The sequence below is a fragment of the Haemaphysalis longicornis genome, unplaced genomic scaffold (assembly GCF_048455015.1).
Source record: "Haemaphysalis longicornis isolate Haplotype H1 unplaced genomic scaffold, Haemaphysalis longicornis Haplotype H1 scaffold_9, whole genome shotgun sequence".
NCBI lineage: Eukaryota > Metazoa > Arthropoda > Arachnida > Ixodida > Ixodidae > Haemaphysalis > Haemaphysalis longicornis.
The window spans coordinates 6,252,962-6,264,907 of NW_027526460.1; the positions used below are offsets into that span (position 1 = coordinate 6,252,962).

Sequence of the window (11,946 nt, forward strand, 5' to 3'; positions counted from 1 at the left end):
TTGCTTAGGGTTATATCAACGCATTAATGTTCACCTCATGCTCCGGCTTCTCCAGAGCCGGCCTTTTTTGTAACTGTGGGGTACCTGTTGTCCTCACGTGCCGTCACGCGTTCTCCCCTCGCGCTGCGCTTCGCAAGGCGTTTTGGTACCATCCGCTGTCAACGTCCGGTTTTTCAACTCATGGGACTCACAAGGCTTTGGCCTTAGAAGCTTTGGTGGCCTAGGCATCGGGTGTTCTCCTCCGAAAGATTTGCCAATCCGCAACCCCAAGATCGATGCAGGCACGCGCGCACTCTCCAAGGATGTCTCCTTCAGCGGAGCGGAGTTGTGGGCGTCATCTGGGAGGGCGTTGCACGACGCTTGTTTACCGTCCTTACCCGGCGCTTCGAGAAGGAAGGAAGCGGCGCACGCGCACGTGTGAGCACGCACCTTGATTCCGGCTTTCTTCTGCTCCAGCCTGCGTGTAAAAGAAGCAAGCGGCAAAGAAAGTCATGGACGAGTTGGCTTTCTCGGGCTCCACGACTAGGACGTGTGCGAAACAGAATCTCACGGACGTCACGCCTCACGTACGGCGCTAATGAAACAAAATTGAGGAAACGAGCGCGCCGAAATACGAGCCAAGGGTTACAGGTGTTGCCCTTCTTGGTGCCCGAGGGGGGGGGACGAGAGAGAAAGCTAAACAAAAGGGAATTACTAGAAGCACGGTCGTCCTCGGCGTTTCAGGATCAAGACGCATGAGCAGTCTTCAAAGCGATAAACACGTCAACGGCGCGTAGCTGGTCTCTTGGTCACGACAAGGGGCGAGATTTACAGAGTGGTTCATACGTGATACCGCGTCGCTTATTTTTGCTCTCTTGTCCGGCTCAAAGTGGGCCTACCTAACCGTGAAAACGTGACGTCATTTAAGGCTCCGACCAGCCATGAACCGTGCTGACGTTTGAACTGTCCTTGAAAATATGGGGCAAGGAGTTTTGCGTAAGCCGCCAATTGAAATTGGGGTTTTTCGTGTCGGCGTTACAGGAAGGGATCAGGAGCGCCGCACTAAAAGAACACGAATATCAAATTGGAAGTATCGTGTCGCAACCAAACGAAAGGAAAAAAATCATGCAAAAGTTAAAAACAAAGCCGTACAAAAAAATTAAAACCTGACGCCCAAAAAGAAAAGAAAAACACTGGAATGCACGGTGCGTGCTTTACGTTATCTTCCGGTTAAATGATCCATTTTTGTTTTTCTGTAGAGGCATTGCGAAATGACTGAACATCGTGGCAGCATCAGACGTCATAGTCGCGTAAAACTCAACGTACCTCTCGCTATATGTTAAAAAAAAGCCGTGTGGCAATTTGTTGAGCTATTCCGTTACGTACGTGAAAAATTCCCACCTGGGAATATCCACCGGGCAATTTTTGTTACGTATTTTCTCATGCACTTGTACCCTCACGCTCCGCTCCTCCTAACCCCCTTTCTCAGGCTTCACTTTTTTGGGGGAGACGTGGGCGGGGGTCCGCATTTCGTAACCAAAAAGATAGCCTGAGGGCAGGTAGCCTGAGGCCATTCACATTGAAATACCCATTGCTAAGGTTTATTTCATGATAGGCACATTCAACAACCTCGTCGACTTCCGCGGCCCCTCCTCCCCCCTCCCTTTCTCCTCAGGTCCAGAAAATCTCACAAATCTTTGTGGAAAATGGCGGCCGGGCAAGAAATTATCGATATCTGCCCCAATACTCCTGAACTTATGGCCTGTCAATGATATAATACGTATACTAGACCTGAGATGACCCAGCAGCCAATGTTCACGAACTTGTTGGAAACGTCGCCGCTTCGGAAGGCAGGAAGGAAAAAAAAATATTTGGCTCATTTAGCAGTTTGTCTCGGTCACCCGCAGGGGCGAAAGACGAGTCGCACGAGCGGCATGTCGGCCGGTTGAGGATTTCTCTGTTTCATTGCTCTGTTTTAGGGGCGAAGCACCTTAGGACCTCGCTTTGTCCGTGGCTTGCCCCTCTGCGTCCGTGTACACAGTGTTGTGCATGCGCGAGGAGCATTGGATTGCATTTGGATTGGATTGGATTGAAATGGATTGGATTGAATTAAATTGAATTGTATCGGATAGGATTGGATTGGAATTGTATATACTGTACACACGCGTTGTCACTCATTTACATGCGCGAGTGGGCAATGCCACAGGGGATTTGCGGTAAGAACGATCCCCAGTGCTTCGCCCACTCGTCATGATTCACTTCGTGGAGATGCGGCGTGAATTTTTTATGTAAATATTTTTCCCCGTTGTGTGCCAATTCGTACGGCGCAACGCTGGTTACTTGCTATGCTGCCGGTGCTTCAACTGAGTGTGATTACAACACCCGCTAGAAGAGCGTTTGACACGTAAGAATTACTTTTTCTTTTGGGATTCTGTCATTACGATGTATACGCATGGTTTTGAATGGAAATCAACATAAGAGTGTGCATGACCGATACATTGATTCAAAGGCTTCTCATAAAAGCTGGGTTTGCTTCATGACGACTCGACGAGCAAAAAAGAGCAAAAAGGGGGAGGTGGCAACGCAAACCCGCAGCCCCGCCTCTGCTGTGCCGCAGTAGTGGAGGGCGCAGCATTGATCTTCTCGGCTTTATACTTTTGACGCCTCTTCTCTTGAATTTCTGAAGATATTCACTCCCGCAGAAATTTGACTGCAGCTTCCGAGATGCAATCCCGATATGTGGTGGCTCAGCGAGAAGCAAGTTTCAGAATCATACGAATGGAGCAAACGAATAGCACGAATGAAGAGTCGAACAGAGAACGTCACTGGGCAGAACGGACTACCCTTAGGCAGACCAACGCTAACTTTGTACACAAAAACACAGCGAATGCCCTGAAAATAGATTTGCTGATGCGTAACGTGTGTTCCTCCTTTCTATCGTTTTCGTACGTTTTAAAAGTTATTTCAAGGGCATGTTCCTTGCAGTCCTCGGAATCCCAAGAATTTTAATCGATTTGTCGCAGATTCTTGTGCAGGCTAACGTATCTTATAGGTAAAAAAAAGACACAAAAATAATGTTATTAAACTTAAGCCAGCGCGAGTGAAAGCACTTCAGATGCGTCGAAACTTCTCAATACTTCCTTCATGAGTATTTTTCCATAGATAAACATTCTCTTTCATTGCACATCACGCTAGGATTTTTTCTCAGGGTTTTTTTCTAGAATTTTAGAAAAAGAGTTTAATATGGAACAAACACGTCCCACACGTCACGAACACAACTTCTCTTTCGTAAGTTTATCGACTGCGTCAGGGTTGCATCCGGTGAAAAAGATACCAGCAAAGCTAATGAGAGTACTTCGTTCGGCTGCGATCATGAGCGCAGGAAGACGATGAATCTCACCGAAGGCGCGTAAACAGCAAAAGCGCCGAATGAAGTTGCTTCAATAGCACAGATCGCATAATAATGAGCCCCTACGACCTGAACGCGCTAAAGAAGAGACAAGGCGTTGTCAAATCCCGCTGAACGGTACTCCGAGAGAAGTGTGTGCGCCTGAGCGCAGAAGGGACGACGTTGCCTTATTTTTTCGGCGCGCTAGCCTTGCAGGTCACGCCGTACCCTTCATTTTCACGGTGCGGTTGCCTTCGGATCGAATCGCGTAACATTTATTCCTGATAAGGCGCATATCCGTAAGCATCGGCCGTGGAAAACCGTCAATTCGTGCTTCTAAATATAGTTGTAGACGGAGAGCTTGATAACGGCGTGCCGTGGCCGGAGGTCCACCTATAAGGAGTAGTTCACAGTCCTCCAAGGACAGGTACTAGGGGCTCCTCCGACGAGAGAGAAAAAATAAACGCGTATCGCTGCGGACTAAAATGACCAGGTTAGACGCGAGCGGCTGCCGCGTGGGGCTATATCCAGGCCATGGCCTCCGGTGTGACTTCCCCCCTTTTTTTTCCCGGCGCTCAAGCAGTGATCTACAGACATGTGTAGATTACAGAGCACACCGAATGGGGCCTGTTGTCTTTACTGGCCCGGCAGCATGCCGGAAACCGTGGAAATCGAACCGAGCTCTTGGTGGCGGAAAACCAAGGTCGCACGGAGCGCTGAACGCGGACCGCAAACCGATTGAGGCGTTGCGGTTCATAGCCAAGGGCCTTTCCCGTAGATATTGGCAATTTATTATTGCGCGGACCTGCATACCGCGTGCTACGCAAATCCCTACGTACGTCTTGGCTTACATCATTCGTGCATTGCGGTATTACACCCGGTGTCTTTGCGTCTCGTGCAGCGGATACAAAGGGCAAGAACGGACACTCGCTGAATACGAAAAGCGGAGGAAACCTGAAATGTTCGCATTTGGGAGCATGTTAGACGCACGTCGTTTCCTTCAACGAGTATGTCGATCCCGTCTGCGCATGGAAGATTGGGGTTTTAACTTGCGTGTAGTTACCCTACAATAAAGTTTAAAGCAAAAAAATGTTATCCGGTGACTGTCAACATATTATCATCAGTTACCGCTGGTAAACCACAGCCAGGCTGAACCGTAAACAAGCGCCCAAACTTTGCGAGAAAACGGCAAGCGCCGGATGAACGCTGTAGATGGGCGTATTTTGTTTGAGTGGAGTTTGTCATAACTGAAGCATACCAATGATGCCAAGTGCGCAGATGCAAGTTCTAGGCAACTATTAATCTAATATGAGCTACTGAAAAAGTTTCTAATTCTTATATCAGTCTGTGTCCTTGCATTGGACAAAATAGCCTACGTGTAAATGTTTAATGGGGCACCGCTATACCGGCATTTGTGAACGCAGAAACAGCTTTTTAGCTCTATGTTTGTATTCGCTAAAAAAGGATCGGATAAAGAAAGGTATGTTCTAGCAATTTGACATGTCCTCCAATTTTGCACATCTCGCCTATAATTATGCCATGCAGACGTGTGCTTTTATTTTTCGTATCCGCGAGCAGCGGTCAGAATTCAACAAGCGAGCAGAAGTTAAGCAGCATGGTGCTTTTTGACGGCTATCTATGCACAGCTTCCGAGGCTTGCCCAGACTTTTTTTTTTTTCTTAGTATAATCTCTAAGTTGGCACTTGTCTGCATCCCTCCAACCATTTCCTTTGGGGAATCTAGACGCGTTTCTGCGCGTAATTTAAATCAAAGGCTGAAAAAAAAAATAAGACTCACTAGAGTTTATCGCACCTGATCAAAAAAAAAAAAAAAAAAGAACCAGTGCTTTGGCGCGCACCTTTAAGTTGAACTCGATCGGGATTAATATGCTCTGATATGTGACGTGCTTCGGAAATCTCCCAGACGCCTAGTTTCGGGCCTCGCAAAAAAAGAGAGAGAACTTCCAGTGACATGGTGACCGGGAATCAAAACCACGATGTCATGCTCAAAGTAAGGGTACCCTATTGCTTCATTAGATGAAGTTGAGCCGTGGCAATATATCCTTTAACCTCAGCACGCATTTATACGAAGCCGGAAATGAGGTGCAGGACTTCTGGAACGTGGGTCCCGACAAAATGAAGTTAAGTGCTGAGCAGTGTTAAATCCCTGCAACGCAGTTGAGCTGTAGTCGCACCGCTCATCTGAAGAGGCAATTGATAAACAAAATAAAGTACCTGAGGAGGATCTGATAATCGGACATGGGCTAGAAACTGTTTTAGGGGTGTTTTGATAGTCGGGCTTGTTAATTCCCTTCAGTAATCAGGACTGCAGATTACTCGCTTCACTGAAATGCTACTTAGCTTCCGTTGTGTGAGGGTTCATAGAGGAGAGGCGGTTGAACGGCAGTCCACGGGAAAATATCAATAATAAAATAGGACAAAAATCGAGCCGGCGGACACACCGAATATAGCAGGCTAGACCTCAATAACGAAGCCCGAGTAACTTTTTCAGTGTTTAAAAAAACACAAACATTGTCTGGGACAGTACTTTGCCTTGCGGAACCGCGAGAATGGTGCCAGAGAATCTTGCCGGGCAATATTCTGAAGAATAGATTGCTAGGAGTCAGCTTAATTCGCCGGATGAGAGTGACTAAGTAATGAACCGCATAACTTCGAGCAATGCCGTCGAAGACAATAACGTTCTTGTCATGACGCTAATATTTTTGGGCTCTTTTTACGAGTACCCTGACTCCCGCTTTCATGCTTAGCTTCTGAGAAAGTGCGACCCTTGTTTCAAAGGTTCGGAATTTAATATTGAGTAACCTGAGCAGCTCGCCGTTATCAAGCCCGCCTCTTCACCTACCGGTACGAAACACCTCGAACACTGTTTCTAATAGACACGGAACAAAAGAAAGAGTTTTACGTGAAGCTAAAACCTGAAGAATACGACCCGCAGTGATGCAGAAGCGTCGTGCGAAAACTTTATCGAAAAGCACAAAAAGGTTCAGTAAAATGTCTTTACCATCAGGTGATAACTGATGGTAAGTTGATCGAGGTCATAGGGGGATAACGAGTGGCACGTATCTTCAGTTTTAGACGGTACACAGCGAAGAAAGCAGAGGCAGAAAACAGAGAGAGAAAATTGCACCCGTGTAAAGCCGGCTATAAAATTACCGTTTCACCCCATCAGATGATTCTTCTCAGGCGAATGCAGCTTAATTTCCCGAATCCACCGTATAAAGCAAAAAAGGAAGCCTACGCTCAAATTGATCCAGTGAGAAGCACTTAAAAGCTTGCTATGGGCACTAGAGCTCTGGTTGCGTGCGCAAATTCGCACAACTGCAATGACGTGCACTTAGACGCCGGCCTAAGTCTCAGATGGTCTCAAAGGACAGTGGAAAGGAGAATTACCACTGGGGAGGAGAGCCGCATCGAACAAACCAGATTTCGACAATGTCCCGAAGAAAGACCCCAAAAACGCGCAGATATGACTGGACGGGTTGCCTCTAACTCCCTTATTACATCAATTTTGCAATACCCGTGCAGAAGAGAAGGACTTCAGACCCCTTGTACGTTTCAGCTGGAAAAGCCTTCACTGAACACGCGTTGCAATATATTATGAGCGTCGTTTTCTACATAATACCAAAGCCGTTTCTAGAAAGTTAAAGACGACTCAAGGAAGTTAAGATGCGGTTGTTTGTATAGCTTTCACTTCAACGTCCATTCAGGTGGGACATAAACTAGAGAGAGATCGCTATCCAACAAACGTCTTGCTTCGGAAAGCGAATTTACGAAGGCAAAACGCGTCCGGTCGCAGCTTACGCGAGGCCTCGGAAGCGGGCGTCCTCCAACGTCCCTAAAGGAGCACGAAGACCATTCTCCCGGGAGTTCGTTTGTACGTGCCTTCGAAAAAAGCATCTCGTAGAATGCGAGGGCAGAGACAGCTCGCCGCTTGGCAGTACTCACTGTGCCCGAGTGCCTTGCTAAGTCCCCACGACCGGACGTGGCCGCCGGTATGTCGCGCAGTGGCGGCTAATAGGAGGTTGCGCGGAGCTGCTCCGATGGGAGAATCTGATGGCGTGCGAACGCAGAGGGGGAGGAGGGATGCGGAGAAACGACGGCGAGGAGGCCGGCGCGAGTATCGAAAACGCGTCAAGGAGGAGAGCGCGCGACGCACAGAGGCGAGAGGACGCCGTGACGCAGCCGGGCCGAAACGTCCTCGTGGCTGACGTCAGAGGCGACCTCGTGGCCATTGGCTGTGCAGCCGGACGGAGCCTAGAAAAGCGCCGGGCCGTCCAGCGGCCGTCGACTGCTGCGAGCAGCAACGTTACCGTGCAGTGGGGCGCGCGCTCTCTGAACTCGCAACCTCCGGGAGTACCGACCCGTCTCAGCAGCGCCATGGGAGTACCGGTGTTCGACCAACTCAGCTGGGCCTACCACAGCGTGCTGTCCAACACAGACCCCCGCGTGGCCAAGTGGCCCCTGATGGGCAGCCCGCTGCCGGTCATCTCGCTGCTCATTGGATACGTGTACTTCGTCAAGGTGTGGGGCCCCGCGTGGATGCGCGACCGCAAGGCCTTCAACCTGCGCAACATCATCCTCCTGTACAACGTGGGCCACGTGCTGGCCAACGCCTTCTTCTTCATCTACGGCGGCCGGCAGACGTACCTGTTCGGCGACTACTCGTGGTTCTGCGAGCCCGTCAACCTGACCACCGAGCCCAAGTCCATGCTGCTCATCACGCTGGGCTGGTGGTACATGCTGCTCAAGCTGACCGAGCTCATGGACACCGTGTTCTTCGTGCTCACCAAGAAGAACAACCACATCTCGGCGCTGCACGTGATCCACCACTCGCTGGTCGCCTGGTCCGTCTGGCTGGGCGTCAACTTCGGCGCCACGGGCCAGAACGCCTTCTTCCCCTTCCTCAACTGCTTCATCCACTGCATCATGTACACGTACTACGCGCTCGCAGCCCTGGGCCCCCAGCTCAGGCCGTACCTGTGGTGGAAGCGCTACCTCACCCAGCTCCAGATGAGCCAGTTCGTCGCGCTCATGGTGCACGGCGCCATCCCGGTCTTCTACGACTGCGGCTTCCCGCCCTACTTCGGCTACCTGACCATCTTCGAGGCCGTGCTCTTCTTCGGGCTCTTCTTCAACTTCTACGTCAAGACGTACCACAGGAACAGTGCGCGCCTAGAAGCTAACAGGGCAAGCAAAGAAGCCAGCAATGGACACCAGGAAACCGTCAAGTCCCGCTGAGCGGCACCTGCTCTCCAGTGTCCGTGATCCCCTGTAAATACCTCCCCCTACCTGTACATAGAGACTTTGCTAGGAAGCAACCACCGACATCACTGAGGGTTTTAAATTTATTATTATTATTATTATTATTATTATTTCATAAATAAAACGACGGTTCTCTTTACAAAACGAAAACGTTGGCCCCTTCGACTTGTTCATTGAGCGCCGTGATGTGCTGTGCAGTGCGGAAGACGCGGACGCTGGGAAGACGTAAGGCGTCATTCACATCTGTCTTGAGGCTCCTCAAGACAGATGTGTCACTGAGTCGCTCTCGAAAGTGTTCACATCTCACCTCCTCGCAACGGAGGTCTCACAGGTAATATTTTCCCAGTAGTTGAGACTCACGTAGCGGCGCTACCGTGGTCGCTAACCTTAGCATACTCCTTCGCGGTCAACAAACGTACGCCTTCCCGCTTCTCCGTCTCCCGCGCGTCACCCGTCAACGGAGACGCTCATTTGACAGCTGTGATGCATGTTGCTCCTGTTGCATAACCGGAAGCGGAAATGGGTTGTTGTGCGGAGAGAGCCTCCCCCCTTCCTCTGATAGCTGCTGCTCCTCCGCGTGCTCCTCCTCATCTCCGCTTTATTTCTTTCTGCGGGTCGCCCGGGCCACCACTTGGTCGGCGTCACGCCTGCCCTCTCCGTTGCAGCGTGCCGCCACTACCGGTCGCCACGCCAGTTTCCGAGGGCTCCCCACTGACCGCCAAACCTGGACGGCCCGGCTCGCCCATGGCGAGGAGTATCGGTTGCCTCGGGGTGTGAATTTGGCCTCCTCTTGCACTTCCCTCTCCCCTTCGTCGACGCCGTTATTCAACGAACGGCCGCCTTTTGCCGGGCGCGACACATATTAGTGCACCACCGGCCCAGAAGGTTTTCGACCGCTCCGCTTCCCGCTAGGCCCGCCCGACGATGTGGGCCCCTCGCTTTATGAGTGCACCCTAGCTCCGCTGCTTCGGCGGCACGTGCGGACGGGACCCGCTGAACTGCAGCAGCAGAACCCAAGTTGTACGAAAGGTTGCGGAAAAGTGGGCTACTCCGCGACTAGAGTGCACTCGGCACTGCCAACGAGTTTTCAACTGGGGCGGTACTTTCGCGTTTGTCCGTTTTGAAAACGTCCGTTTTATGGTGACGTATTTCCAGTTGTAGGCGGACATTGGGCTGACTTTTGCGCAACTGTTCTTGTAAACACTTTTTAAACGACTAAACCTCTTTTAAACTATCTTTTATGTGTTTATTGTACCGCCAGCGAACCAACAACAAGGCGACGAAAAATTGTCTGCTCCAGGAAGCCGCGGCTCCGCTGTGGTTGCGTGGCGTCACATCCGGGTGTTCGCTTTTAGCCAATGAGGACTTGTTCAAAACGGACACTTTTGAAACGGACACAAAACGGACAAAACATGAGGATGCCGCCCCTGGACGATTTCTTTTTTCCTGTTCCCGAAGGCGTGTGCCTTCTGTGAGGAGATGGAAAAAGGGCAATACTACCACGTTCATTATTTGAAATAGTTACATATGACTTTGCACGTGCTATTTTAAGACGTTGTCCGCGAAACTTGCCGCTGAACCAATTGCGAGTGCAGTCGACACGAGCGAAGATGGGAGAACGAGGCCACAATTTGGCCGCGGGCGGTATCGCTACCTTATCCCTCGCTACCAGAGTTTTCTTTCCATCTTTCCTTAGCGGGTTGTTCTTTTTCCTCGATTCCGAGCGCGTGAGACAGACAAGATAATGAGAGCAGAGTGTTGTTGGTGAGATTTTGGCGTTTCTAGACCACAGCTGACGTGTCTGTACACACAACCTTTTTCCTTCGCACTTCATTTCCTCCCATACTGTGCTCTCCTTGTTCGCTGCCTAACACAGCACGCGCTTCGTCCTCCAAATTGCCACCCACTTGAGGCGGAGTTGTGCTTCGGACACCCACATCCGAGCCGGACAGGAGCTGACCCTCGGAACTGTGGCGTTACTGGCTTGGGATATTGCAGTAGGCGCCATTAACCCCCACGGTCGACCTGACTTGATCCTGATCGTTCCAAGAGCTCGGCAGGGGGGACGGCTTGCCAGCCGTTGTTATGACGGCACGCGAGTTGGGTCAGTCCCGACGCTGCACGAGTGACGAGCTGTCATCGTTACGCAGGTTGCGGAAGAACCTCTTCGAGACAGCTTCCTATCGCTTCCGGCGTGCGCGTCAAATTATCCATCGGTGCGGATACTGGAGGTGTGTTCCATCATTATTTGGGGGACTCGACATAAATTTCTGGGGGTTACTCTGCACGGTTCGTTTACTGCGAGGCGTCCGAGAATTGTGCACGAGCCAGGCTGACAAGCGACAATAAAATTGTTTCAAACCTTCCTGTGCAAGCATTCATGGACAAGGAGAACCACATATTTTTTTTCAGGCTGCCTCAAAAAGGAAACTTCACTGGATAGCGGTTTAGGCCTGCTGACATCCCAATTTCCGCGGTGGGCCTAACGCTACCCAGGTCACAATGAATTGTTGTGATCGGTCGTTATCGCTTTTTGAAGCTGGATATTCGTGCGGAGTAAAAGGAACAGCTGGCTCTGGGGTGTTTAGAGGGAACCCCTGATCCGAAGATTTCAAAGAAGGAATTCTTTATTATCACTGCGAAAATCTGCAGGCAGAGAACATTTTTTCTAAACTGTTGAACTATATTTGTCGACTTTCGTAATACCTTTTGGACGGCTTCGTTATCTTGAAAGCTCTCCATAAAGGAACTAACCAACTAACCACTCGTTTTACCTCCACTGCCTATGAAGCAGAGTAGCCAGAAAGCGTGAAAGTGGCCAGGGAACATGTCCACCTATATGCTGTCGCTTGTTTTCCCTGTTTTTTCTGCCTCACGGTACTGCGTAATAGTGTGTGACTGAAAACTTAAACGCGCACGAATAACGGGGGTAGACAGGAGTGACACACACAAGCCCAACTTACGGTAATAGTGCAGCCACAATGTTTAAGGAAACAACTTAAACATCCTTTACATTCCCTAAACACAAATTAAAAAAAGTAATCTCCGCTTAATTTTCCTGTATTTGGTTCATTTGCACCCCCCCCCCTCCTATTCTGTTTCCATGATTGTGTGGCATCGTTGCTGCTTCGCCATTATGTCAAATTATTAAATCTCTATACCAGTATAATTTTACACAGCTTAGACGCATGATGCCCCACCAGGCACGGGCCCTCGACATTTAACCAGCTTTATCTTCATCTGCCGTCAACATACAGTGCTGCAAGACAGAGATAGGTGTTCAGATAAAACGAGAAG

The 11,946-nt window shown here is 50.0% G+C and overlaps 1 pseudogene; it reads left to right on the top strand.

Moving 5' to 3' along the window:
• Positions 1-7,656: 7,656 nt before the first annotated feature.
• On the top strand, positions 7,657-8,799 carry LOC144153108 (very long chain fatty acid elongase AAEL008004 pseudogene; annotated as a pseudogene).
• The last annotated feature ends 3,147 nt before the right edge of the window (positions 8,800-11,946 follow it).